Source organism: Squalius cephalus, assembly GCF_949319135.1.
Source record: "Squalius cephalus genome assembly, chromosome: 8".
NCBI classification, from domain to species: domain Eukaryota; kingdom Metazoa; phylum Chordata; class Actinopteri; order Cypriniformes; family Leuciscidae; genus Squalius; species Squalius cephalus.
In genome coordinates this window covers 14994504-15012117 of record NC_137129.1, presented here as the reverse complement: position 1 = coordinate 15012117, position 17614 = coordinate 14994504, and positions in this window count along the sequence as shown.

Sequence of the window (17614 nt, the reverse complement as noted above, 5' to 3'; positions counted from 1 at the left end):
GGCTACGTTTGGATAGATGCTGAAACGTATGATACAGACATGTCTGCAACGTAGAATTATTACGAATTCACAGCTACAAAACGTTTACGAATCATAAAGATATCTGTATCATTTCCCTTATACTGTTTTATAGATAAATGTAAGTTCCCTTAACCCTACTCCCAAACCTAAATTACTCATTTTATACAGAATATAAAAAAAATAAAACACTTTATGGACAGAGATGTGTAGGGAAATGCCAGTTTTATTAATAGCATTTGAGCCACTAACATTAATCCTACTCCTGCCCCTAAACCTACCCATAACCATTTCTTAAAACTATGCAGGCTAAAATTATGAAGAAAAACAACAGATGTGTAATCATAATAATTTATTGCGAAAATGTAAATCGGTACCAAAAGTCGCTCAAATGACGATGTGTTGCGTGACAGAGTCCTCTCTGGCAGTATATAATAGTTTTGTATAAGGGACAGAGCAGAATTTAAGTTATTAATACATGAAAATGTTAACCCAGCTTCCCTCTGCATGAAGACGGCGCGCGCGCTTCTGCATTTCAATGTTGTTTAAACTGAAACACGGCATGCTGCAATCTGTGACGAAGCAGGCGAGAGCCAATGAGCGTTTGATATCACTGCCGTAAAACATGTCGTAACGCTTCTTGAGGGCGCAATTTTTGAATTTAAATTCATCACGAGCGCGGGATTTGACATTTACGAGATGGAGATCGTTGGATGTGGATGAAGGGCTGAATTTGGATCTGTTTCTTGCTTGCGTATGGATTATAAAGATTTGGATTACATCTAACGTTATGTTAGCTAATAAAAATTATGTATTTTGTTAATTTATTGTGTTTTGGTGTATTATGGTTCTATAGGAGAAAACGCCTTTTGTGTCTCACCGTAACGTTAAATAAACTAAATGTTACAAAATGGTTAAACGATTAAAGAAGGTATTGTTAATGGTTTAAACTATAGTCTTGTCTGTTAATCCTCCGAAGCGAGTTTGCAGCAGGAACAGAGATTATTTCTTAAATGAGTAAGTTAACTGTTATAACGTTAAACTGCATTTATGCGATTTTCTGTAAAACTTGTCATGAAAGGCTAAATGTATTCATTAATAATTATTGTTATTTGTTGTTTATAACTTTTGATCTTGGCCTCGGGCATTTGAAATGATGTAGACTATTGAGAGTTTTCTCATTTGGAATGCTCAATATAATTTTTTTCACATAATCAGATGGTTCAGATGATCGTGATATCCTTGTAAATAATGGGTTGTATTTATTTATTTTTTATTTAATAAAAGTGATTTTTTTTTCTCTGATGTGCTGGCCATAGTGTTTGTTCTACTTCAGTCAGGTTAGGTAGGTATGCAATCTGTTGATAGGTTATAGACTTTCTACTGATATCAACTGTCTTTCACTTTAATTAAATAGTCCTAAAAGATATCTACTAACACTTAGTGGATAATGTCTATTAATAGTCAACTGATCATAAATAATATAATCTGTTGATAGGTTACAGACCTTCTACTGATATAAACTCTTTTTCACTTTAATTAGATAGTCCTAAAATATATCTACTAACACTTAGTTGAGAATGTCTATTAATAGTCTACTGATCATAAACAATTTATTTGTTGACAAGCAACAAATAAGCAACTACATGTAATCTTTAGTTGACTATCAACAGATTATCTACAAATGGTTAAAACATTTTTAAAAACAGTTTTAAATCAGCTAAAATAATCATTAATTTGATGCACATGAGACCCCTTGAGTAGGATATACAGTATCATGTACTTCATATGCTGACATGACTGTTGACTTTTAACTGACAGATTGATCTTGAGTTGTTGGTACTCAATCTACAGAAAGTTAGTTGACAATTGAAAGTTAGTCGCCAATTGGTTAATAACCTGTAGCAAAATAATATTGACAGTCAACAGGCACTTTTTTTGTAAAATCTGTAGATTAACACTTGAATTGTACCTTATAGTCTATAGGCAGTCAGTTGAACGTATGTTACTTGTCAGTTGAAACAGTGTAGTTGAATGTCAACTGATGCACTGTTGACAAGCTACTGAATGGCTACTAATAACTAGTAAAGTCTCAACAAACGGACTATCAAAATAAAGTGTTACCCTAACATGTCACAACATGAACTGTGAGCACAATTACATCAACACTGAAGTACAGTTCAAATGTTACAGTATCATTTACCTCAGAACATTTGCTCTTTATTCAACTAAAATAAATACAAAATCTTCTATGTCACAGGTTCTCACTGAAGCTGTAGAAGGCCTGCCATAACATGATTTAGAACCGACTGTAACTGAAGAGCAGGAGAAACTATTTAGATCAACGGCAGCCACCATTTTGCTCCCTGAATGGAGCCACACCCAGTGTCCTTCGCAGGCTCAACCTGAGTTTAAACTGATCTGTGTAATCAGACCACACCTCTATCTAAGGCAACAAACTATGAGAAACAATCTCTGTGAAACCAACCAATCCTTCACAGAAATCATGCACAGGAAAAATGTTAAATTATGGTAAAATGGCAGCTGTGGTTACCAGAACTTTGCTATAATAAATATGGTGACAACGTTACAGGCATTAGGTGTGTTTTTTACACCAGCTTATACACTGTTCCTAAAATATACTGCTACTGGAATACGTTAAATGGACAGATGATAATAAATAAAGCCTGCATGTTAGCTGCAAAACTGGCCTTTCCAGCACAGCACCCCCATGTATCCCTAAAACAATAATGCAAAAACATTAACTTAACGTAAGCTATACAATTAATACTTTTTATATCTAAAAAGTTTTTTTTTTTACAATGTTTTACAGCAAAAGCTTTTTTTTTTTTTTTTAAAGAAACCTAACATTATTGTTATCATAAATAGAACTGATTTCACTGTAGCATTTTCACATTTTCTCCCATTGAAAGGATTATCAATTGTTAAGCAGCAGCTTAATACAGTCACCGGACATGAAGAAGGAGAAGAGGTGTTACAATATTCGGTTCATGAAATATTTGGTTCCAATGGGTGGAGCTACCATGAATATTCACGAGATCATTGCGTGGGCGGGGCGACCAATACATGCCAGTGGAAACAGAAATTATTAGCGTGAGCACCTCAGATCGCGTTTTGTCCTAAACTACTCCTATAACTGTTCGTTTCTCACGAATGACTGAGATTAAGATTTTTAAATGTGTATTATTGCATGTTTAAATAAATATTTACAAATATATTCTTGTGTTTTTATTCTGTCTCCAAAAGTTGTCTGAGGCTTTTACATTATAGGCTGATAGCTCAAGACAACATAAGAACTTGGAGTTGCATGTTGCTTTGAATGTTGCTTTATAGCCTACTGACTCAACTGAAAATCTTTTTGATACACAACCTTTACTTTATCAAAGGTTATCATAAATTATAAACTTCAGATTAATTAACAGTTGTTTTCTCTAGCAATGCTTTAGAACGTTGGTCAAATTAATTGATAATAATGACTAACCATTAATCATAAAAATTAGGCCTACATCTTATCAGCTTAGTAATGTTATCATTCTTATGTAATCTTTTTGTAAACAAGTGAACACAAAAACACACTGGTGTAGAAGGCATGGGTATACCAAAAAAATAAAAATAAGGAAAGATATATAAATACATATTTGAATAATATAGTTAATATTTTATTAGTCCTGCTGTAGTAATTTTGTCACCAAACTCGGCTGTTACTACTGAGGTCAAAGGGAAATATAGGCTATTACTACAGTACAGCAGTAAATGCAAATAATAAACTAGCTACTATCAAAACTACAAATTGCACAAACTAAGTATAACATTGCTTTAGTTGGACCCTTGCTTTGTATCAATACAATTGAAATAATTATCACTTAATTCGACCAACGTTCTAAAGCATTGCTAGAGAAAACAACTGAGCAACTGAAGCTTAACATTTATGATAACCTTTGAAAGTTGTGTATCAAAAAGATTTTCAGTTGAGTGCAAAGCAACATTCAAAGCATGCAACAACATGCAACTCCAAGTATGAACAAGTTCCAAGTTCCAACTCCAAGTAACTAACAAGTATCATAGAATGTCAACAATAACTATAATCTGGGAGAAATTTGCCTTTATTGTCTTCCAACGCTTCCTACTACAGGATCAGGTATGTAAGTTCAGGTAAACTCAGAGTAGTCTACTGAGAAACATATGCGACAAAACGATGAATTGTTTTAAAGGAGTCATAACCTGCAATTTTCACTTTTCCACGAGAATCAATGTATGTTATGATTGCATAATGATTATACACTGGCCGGGAAGCCGATATTTAAAAGTGAAGCGTTTGTTTACCTCAGGCTTTGTAAAATAGCCCACGTGCACGCGCACTAAAAAACGAGATTTTGATTTACCATATATGGTATACCATATATGGACACCGCAGACCTATGCTGCAGAAAGCCAGTCCCGTTCAGTTCAGTCGAGAAAGATGCAGAAACGTAGTGCACACGTGAGTTGCTCTGTTGTTGACTGCCAGAATCAACATGCAAATGTGTTTTCTCTACCAAGAACAGACCTAGCTATCAGGGACCAGTGGATTAAATTCATTTTTAATGACGCGGTTCCTTCAACCCTTCCCACTGGCTTATCGTTAGGTGTCTGTGCTGTGCTAAACATTGTACGCCGGAATCCTTCACAAATTTGGGGCAATATCAGGCGAAGTTGGCATCGAAGCTCGGGAAAAGCGCCATTCCAACAATCAGAGACTTGCCTGCAATTGAAACGGTAAGACTGTGTTTTTATTGCTCTACTGTGTGTAACAAACAGCAGCTAACTGCTAATGCGGCTATTGTATGCTATTGCGTCTGTCACTAGACAAATAAACGAAAGACTCGAGGTGAAGTAATTATTTATGTTCCCTGTAAACGATTTTTGACTGCATTATAATGATTTCTTAATTCAGAATATGATCAAGATTGCGTAGGTGGATGTGTTCGGGGAATTTGCCAGTTAATATTAACATTTAAAGCCCCTTAAATGAACGAAATGACTCGAAAAAAGATTTGTTCATTTTGATGAACGAGATCGAACAAGAGAGTCAATACACTGGTGGCTGGTGTTGCCAGATTGGGTGTTTTTCCGCTACATATTAAGGCCGGTTTACGGTGTGTTTTAGGTGTGTTTTCGCCTGGAAGGCTTTATAGAAATCTGGCATCCTACTGAACGAAGTTAAACTGAGAGAGCGTGGCGTTCACAGACACCAGAATGAACGAGTTCACAGTAACGTTCATCAGGCAGTAATGCGGTACGTTCAGTTCACGTTCGCCCAAAATATGAACGAGTTCATGAACTATCGTTCAATGAACGCGTTCAGGCACAACACTGGCGGGAGTATTAGCTTCGAGGTAAACATGGGGAATGGCTGATAACGTTACTTTGCAAAAAACAAATGACTGAGATCATCATGAATTCGGCTATATTGATTGCCTAACGCTTATACACTGGCCGGGAAGCCGGTCGCAGCCAGGTCAGGTTCATTCACAACTTGCGCCATGATGTCATTTTGGAATGATATGCTAAAGCGTTACCTGCGGTGTCAACCCCCCTCCTTCCTGCAACCAATCAACGCGCCCCTCATTTGCATTATTAAAATGACCGTCCACGACAGCCAAAATATCGCATCAGATCTCGCGAGACAATAATGCCTTCAGAAATAAGGGTCTGAGGAGCTCTGTGTTTATTTTTTTTCCACTTTTCTTTTTTAGAAGGGCCTGAAAGACTATAATACAGCAGTAGGTATCCAAGGTAATACTAGGTTATGACTCCTTTAAAAATATATACTATGAGTTTAAGCTTAACTTCGTTCAACTTTATTACCTGTATGAAATAAATAATCCATAAAACAAAACGCGATCTGAGGCGATCACGCTATTTCTGTTTCACTCGCTTGTATTGGTCGCCCCGCCCACGCAATGGCCTCGTGAATATTCATGGTACCTCCACCCATTGGAACCAATTATTTCAGGAACGGGAATATATTGTAACACTTGTTGGCTATATTGCATGTGAGGATGTTCGAGGTGTAGATTTATAGCCTTTTCTCACAGCACTTGAAATAATTAAACTTATGGCTGATCCAGAATGTTTCAAACGACAATCACCAGTGACAACTGGAGATTCACCAGTTGTAAAACCCAAAAGACTTAGGACTTCGGAGTGGCTAGAGAAAAAAAGAGCAACCGGCCCGTGCGAAAACAAGGATAAACATCGGCAGGGCTTTTGAAAGTTGGCGTGAACTCCTTGTTTTAAAGGGGTTCAAAACGAACGCAGAGACGGCTTTTTTTTTTTTTTTTTTTGTTGAGTTAAGACATTTCAATAGTTACATTTTCACAGTATGATAACCATCTCAGAAATGATCACAGTTTACAGTGTTAATCAATTATTAAATAAATAAATAAATAAATAAATAAATAAATAAATAAATAAATATTATTTAATTATTATTTATTAAATTATTAAATTATGGTTGTTATTATTATCATCAGATACAATGACAGTTAAATGAATGAAAACAGTTTTTTTTTTTTTTGGTTGAACAAATGCTTTTATTATAACAAACTCGAAAACCATTTGTTTTGTTTTGTTTATTAATTTCAATAAAACGTATCTAATCCACTAAATTCAATAATTGATAATATATCAGATCAACAACTTATTTTTAACATTAATAATTTATTAAAATGTTTAAGAATAATAGAGTCCTATGAAATATTTTATTCTGAAACAATTTTTTCTTTTTATTAATAAATACAAATATATTATCAAAAACGGTGGTAATCAAATGAAAATTTAGTCTTTTATCCATTTATTTTTTGGGGGGAAGTGCTGCAAAACAGATTTATTAAATTAAATCATGGACAAAAAAATATTCCTTTAAAGGGCACCTATTATGCAAAATTCACTTTTACATGGTGTTTGAACATAAATGTGTGTTGGCAGTGTGTGAGCAAAACCACCCTAGAATGATAAAAATCCACCCAGTAGTTTTTTTACTATCTCAATAAATCATAAGCACTGTCTCAGAACGAGCTGTTCTAGATTTTCCTCACTGTGACGTAGAAATGAGCTAAGCCCCGCCGACGTGATTTGATTGACATCTGGTTTTGGCATAGACCCCGCCCTCGGTGATCTGCATCCTCCATTGTTTCAACGACAGCCGGTAATGTCTCCTAAGAAGTGTGTGAACTTGTGGGATGTAAGAATGGACATACTAGTCTTCACTGACATCAGAGCCACTGAAAACGCAGCGGATGGATTTTATTTATGAAGAAAAGGCACCACTTAAACGTCCTAAATACGAGATTCATTTTCTGACTGACTGTTAACGAGGGTCAAAGTTAATCCTAGAGTGTGGATCGTTGCCTACTGTTCGCGATCCAACGTCACCTCCAGAAAAAGTAAGTGTATTTTATGATTTTTGAGCAAATAGTCATTTCAATCGATGTCAGCCAGTTCAACAACAAATGCGTCTGCTATTTATTGTCGTCGTCATAGGATGTCTCAACAAACAAGGTCAGACAGTTTTATGTCACGTTAGGGCTGCACGATTATGACAAAAATCATAATTGTCGATTATTCCCTTGAAATTGTAATTGCGATTATTAATTACGATTATCATAATTTACATTGAATATATATATATATATATATATATATATATATATATATATATATATATATATAGACATATATAGACATATATATATAATGTATATAGACATATTATTATACATGTTTACTTAAAAATTGTGAACACACACACTGTCCCCCTTTACTTAACATACACATAAATTGTAAGAATATGACTAATAGTAAAGACTACTAATAAATAAACATTAGGCCTATGCTATTAAATAGCAGTCCCAAACTAGCTTTTGTTAATACAATGTTGGTATGAGCCACCACAGTCATTTAAAAATATAAAAAAATAACACAAAGTGAAAATAAAGTGGCATTTTGGGGTTAATATTGAAATGACAGTTACCATGGTGAATAGGCCTACACAATATTAACAAGAACTGTTAATGAAACATGGAAACTGCTCCTGGCGAATAGAATGAAAATCATCCCTGCATGCAAATCCTTCTCAGCTAACACACGACGTACCAGTAACGTGATTTATTGGTATTTTACTTTTATTTCGTGACTTACTAATTTACAACGTAACAACGTTGCATGCTCGTGGTTTCCTTTGCACTTAAACACAGCGCGCGCCGCCGCATTTGCGCGTGCAATTGAAGAGTGTGCGCTACGAGCACAGTAGCCTATAACGGCTGACAGGACAGGAACGTCCGTTTTTCTGAGGTGAAAGACTTTATTTCAGCGTACATATACGTCACTGCCTGGTAGTTCCTATTATGCCGGGTTTTCTGAAGTAGTTGTGATTCGCCTCTCATAACATGCTCTAAATGCACGCAGAGTGGATTTTTTTTTATTTATTTTTTATTTTTTGGTAATCGCGGCTTTGAACGATTACGTAATCGTGGGATCCATAATCGTAATCGCGATTAGAAATTCGATTAATTGTGCAGCCCTATGTCACGTATCATTTTTTTTGCAGCAATAACAAATGTAAATAAATTAAGGTCTGCTCTATCTCCATAGACAGTAGGCTATATAAACGTCTATCTCCCTCCCCTTAAGAAATAAATAAAAAAATTTGTTTGTACTTCACAGTAGTGTGTGTGTGTGTGTGTGTGTGTGTGTGTGTGTGTGTGTGTAGTTTCAAAAAATTGCGCGAACGTTATCACAGTTCGTATGTGTGTGTGTGTGTGTGTGTGTTGCACATCCATAATGGCAAAAGGGACGCGATTAAAACTTTGTAAGTACATAAATGTATCAAATAACCATTCCGAGACGTTTAGTCCATTCTCATTCGTGTTTATTCTGTGCCGGAGTCTCTTCATCATCTGGGTCCAGCAGCAGGGCGGGGATATGCAGCTCATTTACATTTAAAGTGGTAGACGCCAAAACAGCTCTTTTTAAAACAGGCCCCAAAAATGACATTTTCAAATGGTTATAATAAATTAACTGTGGGGTATTTTGTGCTGAAACTTCACAAATACATTCTGGGGACACCCAAGACCAATATTACATCTTCTAAAAAGGGGCATAATAGGTGCCCTTTAATAATATTTAAATAAATTGTCTTATTATTATTGTTGTTGCTATTATTCTGAGAAGTGCTTTCTATTGTAGGCCTACAATAATGTATTTATTTAATAATTTCTCCTAGTTAAACCGAACTTTTATTTTGATGGGTTGTAGTGAAGACCTGTTCTCTTACGAGAGTACTCTCGTGTTGCGTAAGTTTAGCTTACGCTACGGGAAAACTCCTGTTCTCGAGAATACTGAAGCAAGAAAATTATCCTTAATTTTCCAAAATGTAAAACGCATTTGCTGCAGCAGGCAGACCTAGGCGAGACGGCTCGCCCGCCTATTGGCTGCTCTGCAGCAACTGCTGCAACCTATCAGCACATCTTGGCATGACTCCAGCGCCAATGGGAAGCCTTCCCGCGGTACGGCAATGGGAAGCCTTTGACCCGCCAAAATGGGTGTGGCTACAAGCCTATAAATACCCACCGCTGATGTTGCATGATGATTTCGTCTCCTTCAGCGAGTGACTTCATATCGCTGGACCTCCGGAAAGAAACCGCGCCGTCGAACAGCCTTCAGCGGGACGAACTCGAGTTTCGAGGACGCCGGCCAGATTGCCGCCTTCGCTTGCCATACCTGCTGTGCTATCCGGCGCCCATATCCTTTTCCACTGCTCCGTGTGTGTTCGCCGCTGTGACACACGCGTTTCCTAAAAGAGCAAAGGCATTTTTAAATGCCAACCATGTCCTGCGGCTCTTGCAGAGTCGTTCTCAGCGACGGGGACCGCCATTTGCTTTGCGCTACCTGCCTGGGAATGGACCACGTGGACCACGCGCTGATGGCGGCTGCCAGGAATGCGAGTCTCTGCCTCTCTCGACCCTGCGGGCTCGACAGGCTTTGTTTCGCGTCAAGTCCGCTTCTCCCATGCCTTCTGTTGGGCCGCGCCGTAAAAAGTGCCGCTCTCAAAGGCCACCAGAACCTTCGGTGAAGGAGAACTCGCCGGCGGCGTCCCCGCGAGCCTCCTTCTCGGAGTCCCCCGTCTCTTTCCTCGACGGCCAGCACCCCGCTGCGGTCGAGACGACAGAGCAGCGACACAGGAGTCCAGCGTCTCTTTCCTCGACGGCCAGCACCCCGCTGCGGTCGAGACGACAGAGCAACGACAAAGGAGTCCAGTGTGAGGGCACCGAGCTTCTCCGCCTTCTCACGAAGGACCTCGGCCTTGACTGGACCACGCCCCAGGAGCCTGCACCCAACAGGTTGGATGGCTGCTTTCTCTCAGGACGCCGCTCTGCACCTGTTTCTAGGCCCGCTCCCTTCCTCCACGAGCTTCACGACGAGCTCTCCAAATCGTGGGGAGCCCCGTACTCGGCCAGGCTGAGATCCTCTGTCTCTTCCACGCTCTCTGCAGTCGACAGCGCGAAGGACAAGGGATATCTCTCTGTCCCTCCGGTTGAGGAAGCAGTGGCAGCGCACTTGTGTCCGCCCTCCACTGGATGGCGCGCCAAGTCAACTCTGCCCACCAAAGCCTGCCGGACCACGTCAGTCTTGATCGGCCGTGCCTACGCTGCCGCTGGTCAGGCCGCATCTGCACTGCACGCCATGGCTGTTTTGCAGATCCACCAGGCCAACCTCCTCCGCTCTCTGGACGAGGCTGGACCAACTAAGGAGTGTGTGACGGATTTGAGGAGTGCGACGGACTTAGTACTCAGAGCTACTAAAGCCGCCGCCCAGGCCATCGGCCGCAACATGGCGCTCCTATCTCTCCGACGGGTCTCTTCAGTCCCTCTGTGAAAGGCTTCGCGGAGCGTTATTCGGAGGTGCAGAAAACGTCTCAGACCATGAGACACTTTCTGCTGCGGTGTTCCAGTTCTGCAGCAGGCCATGCTAAGAAGCAGCCGCCCGCTCGAAGAACGGCCCCCCCACCTCCTCCGCCTCCCGCTCAGCAACAGCACCAGGCCTGGGATGCACGCCAGCGCTCGCGCTCGTTGAGCCGTCGCAGACCGCCGCCTGCCCGGGGACCCAGACCCAGGCTCGCGCCCAGCTTTGAGCCTCCCAAGTCTTCCTAGCCCTCCTAGGAAAGCGCAGACGGTCAAGTCCCGCTGTGGCCTGTGAAGTGGAGCAGGACAATGTCCCACCACTGCCACCAGTCCTTTTTTCGGATTCTCATCCACAGACGACGAGGATGCGCGAGGAGAGAGGGGCGTTTTTACTGCGTGATAAAACAGGGTAAAACAACAGTCATATGTTCACTGTCCCCAAATTAAATTAAATCTGATAAATATTAAGCCTACTGTTTAAAACAAATAAAAACCAATGTAGAAGATGGGTATTATGCACAAACAGCAGGAAACTCTTTATATTTGTGCAGTAGTATACCTATTCCGATTTTAACCTATTTTTGTGTATAAACGCGCACATCAACCTGATCACACGTTTAGCGTTCCTGTAAACAAAAGCATGTAATAAGCATCTCAAATGCAACCAGCTAAAAGAGAAAACCATTCCACAAATTTCAAATCGACAACAGCAAATATTTTAGAGACTAAATCTTTAAAATAGTTGTTTTTTATATATATATTATTTTGCTGGAAGAGATGCAGATACAAAATGAACAGTTGATGATACAATATATACAGAGATAATATATATTGTATCATCAACTGTTCATTTTGTATCTGCATCTCTTCCAGCAAAATAATATATACAAAACAACTATTTTAAAGATTTAGTCATTCTCTAAATTATTTGGTGCGACGATCTATTGGCTGGTGTCTCACCCAATCCCGTCTATGGATAATCCGGCCCTGCTGACACTGCTGGGCCATCTAGGTACCAAGCAAGGTATGCATTGTTTGAAATATAATTATTTGTATGTCCTTGCTAAAAAAATATCTTTGCATGCCAGCAACAAGTGTCCCTTGTGAGAGGATTTTTTTAAAGGCTGGAGAAATTATCTGTAAAAAAAGTAGGCTAAGTCCTTCCTAGCCTGACTACGTCAGACTTCGTACTTACGCTCAATTTCAGTTCGCTTCTATACTCAGTCTGAGATAGCGACCTATCTCCCAGTTTTCCTCCGGCCTCAAAACAGCCGGCCAATCAACGAACAGAGGGCGGGCTGGGAGCCGTGACGTAGATGCTGATTGTACCGTGGATGCGTAGATTTACTTCACATAATCTGCAAAAGTTGTTCACAGCCATGTTCACTCCGGTATTTCGCTCGATGGTTTTGTTTTCGCATCATACATGTGTTTACAGTGGAAGTTCGATGTGGCTGAGCCGGTGTGGTGAACAATCGAGTCCGGTTGAAGAGATGAGTCTGAGCTGCGTCAATAGCAGAGGAGAAAGCCCGCGAAATTTAAAAATACGACTGTTATTGTGTCACGAAATGTAGTTTTAAGAGTTTCTCAGTCGAAAATGTTGTTTGAAGCTCAAATATGTTGTTTATTTATTATAAAAAACACACTAACAACGAGAAATGTTTAATTTCACAATCTATACCTTCGGTACTAGTATATTAAACATATAAGTTAAAATACATTAATGACTCGTTATAACGTAGTACAAACTTCTTCTATAATAAAGTGATTTTGTATTATTTGTAACCAGGCACTAAAGCGATTACCCATAAAACGTGCTTTGAACCAATCGGATTGCTTGGGTCCTAAGCTCAGACTCATCTCTTCAACCGGACTCGATTGTTCACCACACCTGCTCATAACACACGTCATAACCAAACGTTATGTGATTGGCTTATGGGTAACCAATGATTTTAAACTTCAGACAAGCACCCCCCTCCTAACCCCCCCCCCCCCCCCCCCCGCGAGAAAGAAAACGCTTTTCAATTATGCCCTTCCAGACTCTGTCTACGAAGCAAAGCGAAGTAGCAGAGTTTGGTATTACCAGGCTAAGTCCTTCCACAGCAGAGAAATTAATAATTTTTAATAAAAATCTATAAAAAAAAGTGAGACATTGTGGCTTGATTTTTTTTTATTAATATTTATTTTTCATGACCAAAATAACATTATGCACAGTGAGGAGTCTACAGGTTACAAGCTTCAAATATTAGAAAAATACAATAATAAAAAAAACAAATTTTTTAATGGCTCGTTGTCAAGGTTGTTTCAGATCAACACCTGCAAGTGACCATTAGGTGTCACCGTTGAGACGGGTGTCGGATTGTTTCGAAGCCTCGACACAATGGGCACATTTGCTTCAACTGTTTCATTGTTTCACGAAGCCTCGATCTGCCCACCAGGTGGAAACAGTGCCTGAGAATTAAAGATCGATCGTTTGAGTTCAGCACCAAGCAGTACAATCAAACTTCACAGGTGGACTCCACATGCACAAACAACAGGTTCTTCTTTGCTGCTTTTGAAGCTAAGTTGAACTGCATTAGACTGCCCCCTACAGGTCTTTAATATTCATATTCAACAGGTCACTTATAAATCCCACATGGCAATTTTTTTCTGGCCCAGTTCCGGTCCACACAACACCACATTTCCCCTCGGCCCACATACCACAAAGATGACGGCCTGTAGTGGCCAAGATCAGGGCTGCGTTCGAAACCGCATACTTCCCTACTTAGTATGGGGAAAAAGAGTAGGCGAACGAAAAAGTATGTACGAATCCAAAAAAAAATTTTCAATTTTTTTTACATTTTTTTTTTATTGTAAATTTCAGTACGAGTACACAAACAAGCAGAGACTGTTGAAAGTGATAACAGAATAAGTACAAGTACTTGCAAAAAATACATATCATGAACAAACTGACAATACATACAAGAGGTTACGGGGATTTCAATAGTTTAAACATGGCACATTGTAGACGTGTATTTATAGCCAAAGGGCTTGTTGAGTGTTCAAGAGAGAGCAAGTATTGGCTAAAGTCCTTTAGAAAGATACAAAAAAGAGGTTTTCTATCGATAAACTTACATTTGTGGATAAAAAACTTTGCTAGGAAAAGAAGCAGATTAATAACAAATTCTCTATTAGAAATATCACTTTGGACTTTGGGGACCCCAAAATAAACTTGTTTTAAAGTTAAAGTAAAATCTTCGGAAATGTTTTTATTCACATAGTTCGAAAAATCAAGCCAGAAGATCCTTGAATATAAGCACTCCCAAAAAATATGATCAATAGTTTCTGGATAACACAGACAAAAAGAGCATTCCTCTCTGATACTAGTATGAAATTTAGACAGACGATAGTTACAAGGGTAACATTTATGAACAATCTTGAGGGAGACCTCAACAACTTTGTTGGTAATCAAGAACTCTTTTTTTAGAGACCAAAATCTTTTCCAATTGATATTTTCGAACTTATTATTCCAAAAAACTGATGCAAGGGGGAACAAAAGCACAAGGTTTGAGAAGGATTGATCTGATTTTCTTGTTGGTGAATTTACTGATAAGGAGACAGTTATCTATATAGAGGTTTGAGGAGTCTAAAAAGGGAGGAGAACAAGAAGGGCCTTTAGGACTGGATTGAAGTAGCATTCTAACACCAGAGGGAATAGCATCAAAAATGACTGCATATTCTTTTGGGGGGACCGGAAAAGAAAACGCATCCATAAAGTCTCTATAAGACAAGAAATTACAATTTTCATCAAGAAGCTGTGACACTAAAAGGATATTTTTATCAAACCAAGAATGGTAGAATAATGTTTTGTTCTTATATGTAATATCCTTATTATTCCAAATAAAGTAAGTATGTGGTGAAAAATTGTGATTGTACATAAGAGACCAACAGGATAACATCTGTTTGTGAAAGTTTGCCAACTTCAAAGGGAGCTTGGAGATATTATAATTGCAATGTAAACAGAATTCAAGCCCTCCCACAGGCTTTAACAGGAAGTTAGGGATACAGTTCCAGATAGAAGTGGGGTTCTTAAGGAATGATTTAATCCACTTGATTTTAAAAGAGTTGCTAAGTAGAGAGAAATCAATAAGATTGAAACCCCCAGATGTGTGATCAGCTAACATTACACTTTTTTTAATTAAGTGAGACCTAGATTTCCACACAAAGTTGACAATTAATTTGTCTAATCTCCTGCACACCTCCAGAGGGACATCTAAGACCATAGCAAGATATATAACGCGGGATAATGCTTCAGTTTTAGACAGCAAAATCCTACCAGAGATTGAAAGGTCCCTCTGTAACCAAGAATTTAATTTTCTTTGAATATTGATTATCAGGGGGTCAAAATTTAAGGACGTCTTCCTTTTTTGATCTCTGCATACCGTTATGCCCAGATACTTTAGCTCTGCTTTTACAGGAATATTGTATAACGTGTCATATGTTGAAGAGCCTAAGGAAAAAAGTTCACATTTATTTATAAGCTTAAGGCCTGAGGCTTCTGAAAAGGATCTAATGCTGTTCAGAGCGATGGAAACTTGATCCTTGTTTTTTAGAAATAGGGTAGAGTCATCTGCTAGTTGGCTAATTAATAAGGAGTGTTCAGCAATAGAAATTCCTTCAATATTGCAGGAATTAAGGTGAGTGGCTAGAAGCTGCATCGGAAGAAGGAAAAGAAAGGGTGAGATGGGACAGCCTTGGCGGATACCTCTCTCTATGTTGAATCTCTTTGTTGTACCATGTTGCAATTTGATTGAGGCATTATTGTGTTTATAAATAGTCTGAATGGAATTAATAAAATTCTGCCCAAATCCAAGACACTTAAGGCTCTGAAAAGAAATGGATGTTCAATGGTGTCGAAGGCTTTGTAAAAATCAAGAAAGAGTAAGAAACTGTCATCTGCTAATAAATGTGAATAATCTATTAGATCGAGAACTAGTCTAATGTTGTTGGAAATGAGTCTTCCTGGAATGAAGCCCGACTGACATTCATCCATAACACAATCCAGGACGCACTTTAGTCTTTTAGCCAGTATAGAGGCCAGGATTTTGTAATCATTATTTAGGAGACTTATAGGCCGCCAGTTCTCTATATATAAATGATCTTTTTGGGGTTTTGGAAGTAGTGATATAACACTTTGTGTCATGGATGGGGTGAGAGCACCATTGAGAAGACATTCTGTGTAGACATTATGTTGGAAAAGATGACTTTTGCCAATTTCTTAAAAAACTCAGCAGTTAAACCATCATTGCCAGGGGATTTATTTAGCTTTAACCGGTCAATAGTCTCCGCAATTTCTTTAGGCTGGATAGGAGATTCACACAATGATTTATCGACTTCCGAAATAGTAGTTACACTACTTAAGTTCAGTGAGTCAAAGAAGTTATCCAGATTCCACATACATATAATAAAATGATGTACTTCATGGTGAACAAAATAAATAAAATACCATGTTAATGGTGAAATTATCATAGAGATTAAATCAGTTAAATTTTTTAAAATGTAATATTGTTTAAAATTACAAGTTATAACAGAATGAAAAGAACTGTCATTTCTGTGATAATTTTACCATTATCGTGTGGTGTAAAATACACCACAAACACAAAATTATAATAAAAGTATTAAATTCTTGTGCTGTAATCCAAATCTTCTGGAGAATCTGTACCAACACTAAAACCTATTCAGGCCCAGTGCAGGGCCAGTTATGGGTCATTAATTGGCTGAGAATCGAGCCAGTTATAGCCCATGTGTGGTCCTAGTCTTAAATCCAGATCTGGGCCACTATAGGGCCGTCATTCTTTGTGGTATGTGGGCCGTGGGAAAAGGGGTTTTGTGGAACAGAGCTGGGCCAGATTAAATTTCCTATGTGGGAAAGTGCATTTATATGGCCCGTCACAAGCCTGATTTGGGCCAGATGATCAATAGACTGATCTGGGCTACACTCCTCCCACCAACATTAGGGCCTCATGTGTTTTGCCGTGATCATGCTGTGCTATCATTGCCACACATGACAGGTTTGGCTGTGTTTTGGTTTACTTAAGGCTGATAATTTGTACCAAGAATAAAACCTATTCTGTCTCTTTTCAGGGCCAGTTGTGGGTTATTATATGGATGAGGGTCTGGTTAAAAGCTGGTGTTGATATTATTTATTAATGGCTGAGAATTGGCGCCACTATTAAAACCAGTTCTAGCCCAGTTCATGCTCTGTTATGGTTATTAAATGGCTGAGACTTGGACTAGTGTTGGCCCATGTGTGGTCCATGTCTTCAGTCTGGATCTGAGCCACTACAGGGCCGTCTTTCTTTGCGGTATGTGGGCCGAGGGAAATGGGGTTCTGTGGAACGGAGCTGGGCCAGATAAAATTTGCTATGTGGGATACCATGAAGCTGGCTTAGGAGGATAGTTAGTTATGTTTCAGTTTAGTTTGTGACAACCCTGGTTTTAGGCACTATGAAAGTGTATCAGATTTTAGCAGGGTCATCGCCTTAGTAACTTAGTGCTCCATGGGGATTGCTAACCTGCTAAACGGCAGGTTATGTTGTAAGAGATCTAAACCGAAATTCGACCAATCAGCTGTGAGCAAAGTGACACATGTC